Consider the following 10,817-nt stretch of genomic DNA (forward strand, 5'->3'; position numbering starts at 1 on the left):
CAGCGGCGCACCCAGAGGCTGCAACTTCTTCTTTAAATAAATTTTTAGAATCACCTAACAAATGTTATTGAATTTGCATTAGAAATATTTTTATCCGTTCAATTCGGCTGCCCCCAAGATTAAATCCTGAGTGCACCACTGGTTCGTGCTTCTCCGAAAATGCACGCATTAGACTCCGAAGTAAACGACACGACTTGAGTCGCCTGTAGGTTTTCGAGATCCGCGTGTTCGTCGTGCTGGCTCGCGGGCTCGTTGCGAAAAAATCGCCGATAATCGTTGCGCAAGAGCACCGTGCATTCACCCACGACCCACGCGGTACCGCAACGAGTCGTTACGTTACGCTTGCAAAACGCGTACAATTGCACGTGCCTGCATTTTCGAATCGATCCCTGCGAAGCCCTCGCTGCCAGGGAGACCCGTTACATCCGGCTCGCTTTGCACGCGATTACATCTGCAATCAAGGCAGCGTGTCGTTTGGGAGTGAGTTAATGGCTGGATAGCACCTTGGCGCTCGCTAGCTTCCTTCTCTCTAATCACGGACTTCCCAGCCGCCGGCGGCTTTCCCCGAGTCCAGGTGGCATCATCGAAAGCCGAAGGGAGGATCCGCTTGCGTCCATCTATTTAGGGTTTGTGTGCGTTGCGCGAGGCTGCTGATCACTCGAGGCAACTTCCCTAGATGTTCGAGTAGCTCTCAAGAGGTTCTGCCTCGGCGTTCGCGAGCCAGCCTTCGGAACACCCAGGTTTTCTTTTCATTGTTAGTGAAAGGTGCGCTGTAAATCCTACTGCTTGATACACGCGTCCGTTCCTCGTTCGTAAACACGAGCTCCTGCGCCAAGGAGGGGCTGCATTTCCGTAATTTTAAGATTCTGCCGTTTCCCATTTCACGAATCCCTTCCCCATGGGATTCTCGCCTACGACGTAGGCTTTCGCGAAGACTCTCCGGCCCGTTCCCTCGCGTCCTACGTGCTTCTGGTCCATATTCTATCGCCTGTTTATTCAAATCTCAGGTGTGTTCACCAGGCTATCCTACCTACGGTGCGAGCAATTGCCTGTATCACTTAAGCTCTCATCGTTCCAATTAGGCATCTCATTCATTCTAGGCAGACGTTAGCATCATCAACTTCCCATTATTTAAAAGGCACCTCCCTTCCATTCCCCTTTCCTGATTTAAAATTCAAGTGCCCGCGAGTAATATCTGTCCCAGATACGGAAGAGGAGAAAATGGTGTATGCACTATTTTCTTGAACTCCGGTAATGAACCGTTCGGTGTTCGCTCCGAGGAGCTTTTTCTATCGAGTTATTCGGGTCATCGATGGATGCTTTTCCTAAACCCGAGCCTCTCCATGGTTCTCTAAGGTTTTGGCGCGCAAAGATCGATACACGGGGCATAGCTTGTCTCTTCATTCGAGGGAGACGGTAATACGCAGCGTCCCTCGAGCTAGCATCCACGTTTCAGACAGAGATCCTCGAGAATCCTGCTAAAACGTGGCATGGTATCGGTCCACGTCGGTTGCTGATGAAGATCCACGCGTATCTATTTGCCCCTTTCAATTCACTCAGGCTCCCTTTTCCGCTGTACCATTGAACCAACGACCGTCCTCCGCCTGCCTGAATGCCCGACTAAAAAGCTCTTTTCATCCACGGTTTGCAGTGCCTGTGACCGTGAACGCGCTGGATTAGACGTAGTTCCCTTCCTTTTACCGAGGCTCCATTCTTCGGCCGTCTTTTTAGGGGGCCAACACCTTGGACGACCCTGGAAGACGGCTTCGCGAGAGCACTCCCTTGCAAAACACAGTTATCGGTGACGGATTTAAGAGGACGTTCTGTTCTAGAGCCCATGAGAATAGGTGATCTTTAGGAATTAATTAAAGGAAAACTACCGCAGATAATTTAATGGGACTTTTGCATTGCATCAAGGGTCTCTTAAATTATTGAAATATATTTTCTTTCTCCGTAATTAATCGTTGCAAATGGCACTGGGAATTCGTTGACACGGAGGCGCCAAAAAGTTCGTGCAGCACGGTAGGACTTGTGGCACCTAAACTTTTGGCCTGAAATAAGAAACCGTGTGAGATTATTAAAGGTTATGAGATCCCTAGTGGATATAGCCATGGAAATTGCAAAGAGTGACATTTAAGACAAAATAACGACACTTGAAGTTTAAAATCACTATTTCCTTACGTTACTCGTCCTTTCAATGCCTTTAAAAATACATATTTTCAGAAATTTTAAAGTGTTAGAGGTTTCTCCAGGGGAAAAAGGTGTCTTCTTCAAAATAAAAAAGTTTCGATCGAATCGGATAATAACATTTCCCATCTGTTTCCTTAAATACGCCACTGGCAGTTGTCCGCGAGTGTAGTGCCATGCATTGTACATAGCAAGCTTCTCGAAATTCCCAGAGGCTTGCTAATCTCGAGGCACCCTTCGCGCATACCTCCAGCACGTCTTCGAAGGTTGTTTCCCGCGCTCGCGAATCGCGCTCGCCTTTGCTAAAGATACATTTAGCTAGCACGCTCGCCAGGCGGTACGCGAGCGTCCAGCCTTCCCGTTTCTTTTTTTAATGCTCCCGGTCGTTAGACCGTCATCAAGAGGCGAGGATGATGAACGACGTAAAAAGAGCAGCTTTTCAGCCTCCGAGAGACGAGCACACCCACGCCAGAGATTAATTAACGATCGCTGCGACCTCGTTGCCTCCCAATTAGGCAAACTCGGGTGAGATCGTGCGCGGAGGTGCGACGAAAATCGCGAATCGAGGACCTTTCGAGTAGCCTCGCCCACGTTGGGCGCCAGTCGGACTCCATCGAACACAGCTCGACGGACGATCCAAACTGACCGTCTGCCTTGCGCTTCTTTCGAGCGGCGAGCCAGAAGCTGAGGGGACGGTTCGACGAAAGCTTGGAGATTAGACTGTTGCTTTGATTTAGCCGCGTTCCCTGGCGAATGCGCTTCGATGTTTATCGTGGTCCAAGGACCATCCGAAATCCGAGTGCCTGATAAGTTTCGTTCTCCTGGGGACTCCGCTGGGCTGGATAAGCAACGACTTCTTTGCCCATCCTTGTTTGAGGAAGATAGGCTCTGTTGGATCAGCGATATCGAGGATTATGGGAACAGTTAGCGCGGCGATGTAAATTTGAAGAAGCGACAGAGGGGCTGGCAAGCGGAATTAGCCTGCGCAAATATGAGAGATTTCTTGCTGGATCTGATCGATGGTAACGGTAAACAGTTAGCTCTCGTTCGTGTTGCTTCGGACGCCGATACGGCCAGCGAGTAATCGAAGTAGGTCCTCCTATCGTCGTTCTTTTCTTCCCTGGGCCGGTAATTAGCGGATGATTAGACGATCCGGTATGTAGGTTAGGCCTTTCGCGAGCCGAACGCGCGGAAGACCACGGTGTTTGCTTTGTTGCGCCCCTCGTGATGTACGACGGGAGCGTGATGTATGGGACGTCCCTAAAATAGTTAGCGCAAACAGAGAATCGGGAATTAAGGGAGATCTCGCTGCGGCTGGAAGAGGAAGGCCTCTTGGAACGCGTCCGCGCGTCATCGGGTGCGCGAACCGTTCGGCTTTCCTTCGAGGAAACTGCCGTTCGTATCGCGGCACTCTCGTCGATGACCATTCCGCCGATAAAAAGCCCCCTCCCCCGGCTGCATAGTCTGGGTCATGATTCGCGGATTACGTAACGCCGCTGTTGCGTCACGGCTCGGATAAAGCCTCGGCTGCTCGGTATTATCGAATCGACGAAAGGGAGCACGCGATCCTCTCGCCAGCGAGCAAGTCTCTGGCCGGGCACGTGCCGGGAACTGGTGCACTTTCGTGAAATCGAGAATCGAGTGGAGGAAGAGGCCATGTGTGCGAGCCAGTTTCCACTTGCATTCGGATATCCATTATCCCACTCGAAATACTTTCGAGCTTCTGATCGCAACTTCTGACGGATGTAATTCGATCGAACTCGTCGAAGGGCGCCAAGGTTTCCATCGCGGGTGATTAATAGTGGAGAAGAGGAGTTGCATCGTGCCAGAGAGATCCCTGGCAGTAGACTCTGCTAACGCGGAAGCAGGAGACGGTGCGCGGTATCGATGGGACGCGATGAAAGAAATTAGCGAGAGGGAGGGGAATGTTTAACGAGTTCTTGGAGAGGCCCTGCGGTCTTGAAATCCCTCCACGTAGTAACGAGCGCCAGCGGTGCAAGTAGATCGCGGGGTCAAGACATTTGCTTCGATTAATAGCGGATTAGCCGTCTAACTCTGTCCAGCAATAAGAGCAGCGTGGTCGTGAACGTCGACGGAGTGGAATGAGAATAGACGAGAGACGACGGCGCGCCTCTTACACGGTCCTTTTCGTGTTCCATTGCGCGAGGTCGAGTGTCCGTTGAGGATTGTATAGGGTGTATTAAAGGGTGGAAAGAGGGGAGAAATATGTATTGAGATTTAAAGGGGGAATGGAGGGAACGGAAGAGAAGAGACGGAGAGGATCTCGAAGAAAGGGCAACTGGGGAGAGGAAGGGAGAAAAGAAAGAAAATGTCGAGCGGCTTGTGCCGTCCAGAAATATATTTGGCTCGGGTTCTTCTTCCGTTCGGAGCGCGCGCTCGCTGCCGGAAAACTCAAAGCGCCTACCTTCGTGGAATAATTAAATCGGCTCGCGGACTGTGGCCAAGGAACCCTCCAGGGAATGGCAAAACGGCGGCCACGACACCACGACGCCACGACGCCTCGCGCACCACGAGTCGTGGGCTGAACGCCTTCGAAATTTACTCGACTTTTCGCCTCCCTTCTCCTCTCTGCATTGCTGTGCCCTGATCTTCCCTGTCCGCTCTGCCGCGCTGCACTCTGGTCTTCTCTACTTTGAAACTGGCCCGACGTTCTGCTGATCTTCCCCAGCCTTCTTTTCTTTACTACGCGCCACAGGGATCTTTCTTTTCTCTTCTACGGAACTCTGCTCCAACGTCCTCTGTTCTACTTTCATCCAGCTTTGGCGTTCCGTGTCCCACTGATCTTCCCTAGTCCTCTTTTTCCTGCTGCTCCTCACGGTGGCCTCTATTTTATTCTCCTCCACTGTGCTCCAACGTTTCCTCTGCTCCGCCACTTTGCCGTACGCTTTCCTCCCCCTTCGATCGATCCCCGTCTCGCTCGCGACAAACACAGACGTCTCTGTCCCATTGTCATAATTTAGCAATTCGCTCTAATCGTCACGTGTCGGCGAGAGGCGTCCAGGGTAGACAGAGAGAGGCAGAGAGGACAATTCATTGAAATTACGGTCACAAGAGGAGGCACGTCGAGCCGTGAATTAAATCTCATCGTCCAGAGAGGAGGTTTGAACGCGAGAGTAGGAAGGCATAGCTTGACCCACTGACACCAGAGGGTATAGCTTGACCCAGCCGTCGAATAAAAAACAGCAGACAATAGCGAATTTCAATGGCTTCGAAAGCCATCGTGCCTCCGCCACGGTCCTCGTCTCCTCCGCGTCGAAGGAATTCTCAGCAACGCCGGTGGACGCCTCGAATCCTCTTCCTCCACTACCTATCCCCTTTCCCCTGTATAAATCATAACTTTCCCTAAGTCCCAGAGTTTATAAATCGCCGCGTGTCCAGCCAATTAGCATAGATTTCGAACTCGCTATGAATTACGACCGCGTCGCCTTATGAAATTATTCGTGCGTACGTGTCTTCTTCACGTCGGTTCACGCAACTAGCGTAAATTACGCACGGCGGCAATTTAATCGCAGCACGCCTACTGCGACGATAAAGTATTCGAGACCCTGCCTCGGGAAATCGACTGGACGCCGGTTCGCCGCTCCGCCACGTGCGTTCCCTCGTATAACTGGAATTTCGGCACGTTTAACGATCTCCTTCTGCTGGAGCAATAACTTCTCGAGTTATATTTGGCGATGAAGAAAAGCCAGCAGCGATTGTAATCGATAAATCGATGAAGCTAGCCGCCTGTCTTATAAAACTACCCCATCGCAATTGATACTTCTCCCGATGCCGACGCAGCGTAGGTAATCCACCTTCCGGAATAACTTGCTATCGGCGGTTGCGTGCCAGTGGCCAATAAATCAATCAGAATCGCATTTGGAGATAACCCGGCCCAGAATAATCCGGCAATGCTCGAACGAAAGATTGATAAAATTGATCCCTGTTTCCGTGGATACCTGCCCTTCGCCTATTCCCCCGAATTGCAGTGGCTCTTTCGATAGGAAACGAAAGCGCGATTACAACGCGAGCCCGTCAACTATCGACGTGTCGAGGTAGGCGTCACAGTTGCCCGTTTAAAGTCCTGCTTCCGGAGACGGTGCTCAGTCGGTGTCGCGCTCGCTCGCGATGCATATCGCTCGTTTCTCGACGATGCACCCGGTGCATCCCGCGACGCGCGTCTGAGCACCCTGGTATTCGCGTTTCGTCGCTTACCAAGTGCTGTTGGAATTAGAATTCCCCTCGAGTTCGGTGGAAGCTCGGTTACAGAGCGGTGCGGTGGTTTTGGCGCGACCTGTAGCGTTCCATGGTTAACGCAGGGAAGGAAGGGTGAATAAGTTAAACGATAAATCTGCGGGAGCATTGAATAGGGATCGAGTGACATTGTAAGTGAAAAGGGAGCGCAATTAACGGTGGAAATAAAATTTCTAAGATTCGGGTGCCTGCCAACGGAGGAGATCGACCAATTTTATTTTTAACCCTTTGAAACGAGGAGCTGAATGAGAGGCTCGCGTCACGTGGAAAAGATCTTTTATCAGTGCTCGCGTGTCGGCGGAAATGGGAGGTGGAAATATTCGGCAGGGACCTCGAAATGGGACAATTTCGGACAGATAGAAGACGGATTCACTGGGGCGAATATCGCGAGACGAGGCCGACGAATCCGCGGACCGACCGAGCGAGTTCAATTTCGCGTCCAGAAATACACTTGACCGAAAGTTAGCCAGTATTTCGGCGTGGACGATGGACGGGGTCGAGCGTCGGGGCGCGCACGAAGTCCGTGTACAACGGCCGTTACGATCCCCGTGAAATTCCAGAAAATTATTGCCCCCGCATTACCGTGAATTGAATCTGAAACGAGGCCTGCAGCTCGCGATACCGATCGGGCGGGGGTATGCGAATAATTTACCGTCTGACCTCTCTATTTCCATTTCAATATTCAAATAGCGGAACGCGCTCGAGTATCTCGCGACACATAATTATTCCGTACAATGAAAATTTCACCGAAGTCGCGCAGTCACGATCCATCGAACCCGGGCAAATCCTCCGACGCTCTTTGGTCCGCAGGACTCGAGGAAGCACGCCGTCGCGAATAATTTTATTCGGCCTCGCATCTCGCTCGTCCCCCCTGTCAAGCTCTGTTATCCCAGTCGGTTTTCACGAGCCATTTGAACGACCGAAAATACACGGAACTTTTAGGCCCGCCGGCGGGCTTTCAAGCCGTCCCCCATAGTCGAGACTTTCGACGTCCCTGAGACTCTTGTAGACGACCGCCTCCGCCACTCTCGAGCGGTGTTATTGGAAAGTCAGCCGGGATGTAAAGTTCGAAGCTGCTCGGGCTCGTCCTCCCGTAATCGGGGATCGCATCGATCGAGGGACTTTTTCCATTTATTTATCTCTGGACCGGCCCATGACGGGCGGAAGTCGACCTGGTGGGACGAGCACGACGGGCGAGATAATTGCACCGAGTCCGGAGGACCTCACCCTCCTAGATAATTAATGTCGAAGCGACTTGGCAAATCTTTCGAGAGTTTACTGCATCGAATTCAGGTCTGCGAGGCTGAAAATACATGGCTGCGAGATGTCGAGGGGCTCGCTTCACTTCCTCGTGAATCTCTGCAACTATTCGACCGGGATTTCGGGGGTCCTGGAGTGGAAGAAGGGGTAGCAGGACTTCCATGGGTCCTTTCGAATTATTCAATGCTTTCTTCCTCTTCTGTTGTAAGCACATTCTCATCCGAGGGGCTTGGTGATCGTTAGAAGCCTGCAGTTTCACCGTGCAATCAATTCTCATTCGAGAACCAATATCCGCTTGCAATCCTCGGTGTTTTATTACCGCAACAGAACCGCGGGGGTACGGAGAGAAGAACCGAAACGCGATTGCAAGGAATTCTTCTAGATTCTAGAGCACTGTCCCTGAGAAGAACTCTTCAGCAGCCTATTTCTAGTCCGCGAGCGTAACATCGCGTTTCACGTACGCGATTCCACTCGCGTTTTCGAAGCTCCCCGCGGTAACAGAGACCACGCAGCCTTGGGATCGAATAAACCGTCGCGATTCACGAGTTTAACCGTTGGTAATGTCTCTTTTGCATACTGCCCGGCGAATTTCCTGCGGACAGAGCTCCGCTGAACAGACCGTGTCGCGTTTCGGAGTAGTTTCCAGCGAGGGAAGTCGAAAGCCTTGTCACGTTCGATTAGAATCGTGCTCGCCGGGTCGACACGGTACTCCGAACGTTGCTGGTTGAAATCCATCCGCGAAACGGCGAATTTATGGCACCGCGGAGTCGCCGGCCCGGTTTTAATGGAGCTCTGCTGACGCACTTCGATCCTATCGCGGCGAGCGGATATCTTTCTCCCCGCCGCATAGATATCGGAAAACACAGTCATCCTTGAAATCAGTTTTTTTTTTCGCGCGTTGCATTAACAGACTATTTATAAGCGACACCCTTCCCGCCACCGATTGTGAAACTGAGCTAATTTTCCCGGCGGTGTCCTCGGCGATGCTTCTGTATTCCATCCACGATACGTCGCTCCACTTTCCTCGGTGGGTGATAAAGAAATCAAAGGTTCCCTCAGGTACTTAACTTCTCTTTACCGATTCCATTAAACCAGCTCGCTCCGAATTCATCGCCGCGTCTGTCCAGCTTCGAAGCACTGGGAGCAGAGAGTTCTCACAGAAGTACCACCGATAACTGTGATCTGATCCACCGTAAAGCAGATCAGTTTTGAGAATGGACTCCTCCACCGAGGTCCAACGAGAACAGTGGACCGCTGAACGAAGGAAGAATTTCGCTAAGAGGCAGGAAAGCCGGCGTCGCGCGCGGCTGCTCGTCCGATCATGGGATTGACACCGTTTTACGGCCTATCGATATTGGCTCGCCGCTATTTTTAGTGGGCGGTATCGTGTTCTAACGATGCAAACCGCAAACGTGACCGAGTTATGCGTACCTGGAACCAGACACTCGGCCCGACGACTCGTTCCACCTTATCAGCTCGCGGACGATTTCCGCGCCGCGGCGCGCTCGATTATCCTGGCCTCCCTCCCCTTGGAACCATTCCAGGCTCCTCTGTTCCCCCGTGCCCTAGAGGACGAAAATCGCCCGAACTTGCTCGGCTGGAATATCTGGGTGGCGATATTCTGTGTCGGTGCGACGTGCACTGGAAGGCTCCGGCGATTTCCCTGTCGGGCGAAAATTGCATCCTCTTGGAAACATTGGAAAGCCGGGTAAACGCGAGGTGAAGCGTGACGCGTCGATAACGCCTCGGGAATGGACTGTGGCTTTAAACGACGAGGAAGGTTGCCGCGTTGGCGGCGGAGTTGGGCCGGTAGCCTATTTTTCTGTCGCGCGGGTTAAATGAGTGCGCACAGCGGCTGGAATGAGGCGCGTCGAGGTGTTATCGAGAGGTGGAATGATTCATATCGCCGCGAAGCGGTGTGGAGTAGTCGGCGAGGGAGATATTTTCGAATGATTGGTGGGCAGCTGAATGGGACCAGTTGTGCCGCGGCAAGGTTCGGGGAGAGAATTATTGGGGCGGCGTGCTCGTAACTCGGAAGCTGCAGGGCCGAATGGGATTTACGTTTGTGTAAAGTTTCTCTTTTTATATTTCACGGCGGACCGTCTGAAGCAGCGCTACGCGATAGCGCTCCGTGTATCGTGAGCTGTCGTTGAACGCCCGCTATTCGTGAGTAGCGACACTCCTTTTAGGGCTGTTCGAGTACTCGAGTATTCGAGTAGCTTGAAATTCGGACCGAGCCGAGACTCGGTTTACGAGTCGAGCCGAGTACTCGAAAAAAGCGAGCGGCTCGAATAGAACCGAGCAGTCCGAGTATGTCAAGTAGTTTGAAGCTTGAATGTTTCCAATATTTTAGAATATATATGTTTATCTACTGGATAATGGTTCGTAATAATGTGAGTAATTAAAATGTAAACTGCAAATGAAAATATTCTCTAACTATTGAAAATAATTTTTGGCGTATGTATGATTTAATAATATTTCTTAAGAAATATATGGTTCATGGTTACCCAGTAGAGAAACATTCAAGCTTCAAACTATTCGACATACCCGGGCTTCTCGGTTTTTTCGAGCCGCTCGCTTTTTCCGAGTACACGAACAGCTCTAACTCCTTTACGCGTTTGCCACTAGTAGGCCCATCCACACTTATTTACATTGTCGCGAGCTGGCTCGTTCAGAGATCTCTACTTTTCGCGTTGCGTCACCCTTATCCCTAGCGAGGGATATATTTAGAGGTGGCGAGTGTGCGGCCCTGCCATGATTCAAACCCGAGGATCGAGGGAGGAAAGAAGCTTGGAAGCTGGAAGCTTCTCGTGGACCTGGAATGTGTAACAGCAGCGCGAAGTTGGTAACGATGGTCGCCATTAGAAGATTACCGGGCTCTAGGGGGAACCTAGAAACTCTTGGCACGACGTGTTACATAAAAGTATAGAAAATAGCGGGACCAGAGTCGCCGGGGCATTAACTAAATTGCAGGAGGTACACGTGACTACTGTCGCCTATCACCGGTGACTGAGGGATCCACCAGGATCAGAAGTGTACCCGTGGCTAGGCACAGTCTGTCTGAACAGTGATCCTCTAAGTGCAGCGTAGAAGCCGCCACCGACCACCGAAACTGC

General features: G+C 51.5%; 1 protein-coding gene and 1 long non-coding RNA gene across 5 annotated transcripts in view; one reads left to right on the plus strand and one right to left on the minus strand.

The window, feature by feature from the left end:
• Positions 1-10,817, minus strand: part of LOC143377575 (uncharacterized) — a 186,689-nt gene that overhangs the window by 16,475 nt on the left and 159,397 nt on the right. The window lies entirely within an intron of this gene.
• Positions 1-10,817, plus strand: part of LOC143377758 (uncharacterized) — a 35,778-nt gene that overhangs the window by 9,943 nt on the left and 15,018 nt on the right. The gene's annotated exons all lie outside the window — the stretch shown is intronic.

This window comes from Andrena cerasifolii, chromosome 16, assembly GCF_050908995.1.
Source record: "Andrena cerasifolii isolate SP2316 chromosome 16, iyAndCera1_principal, whole genome shotgun sequence".
Lineage (NCBI taxonomy): Eukaryota > Metazoa > Arthropoda > Insecta > Hymenoptera > Andrenidae > Andrena > Andrena cerasifolii.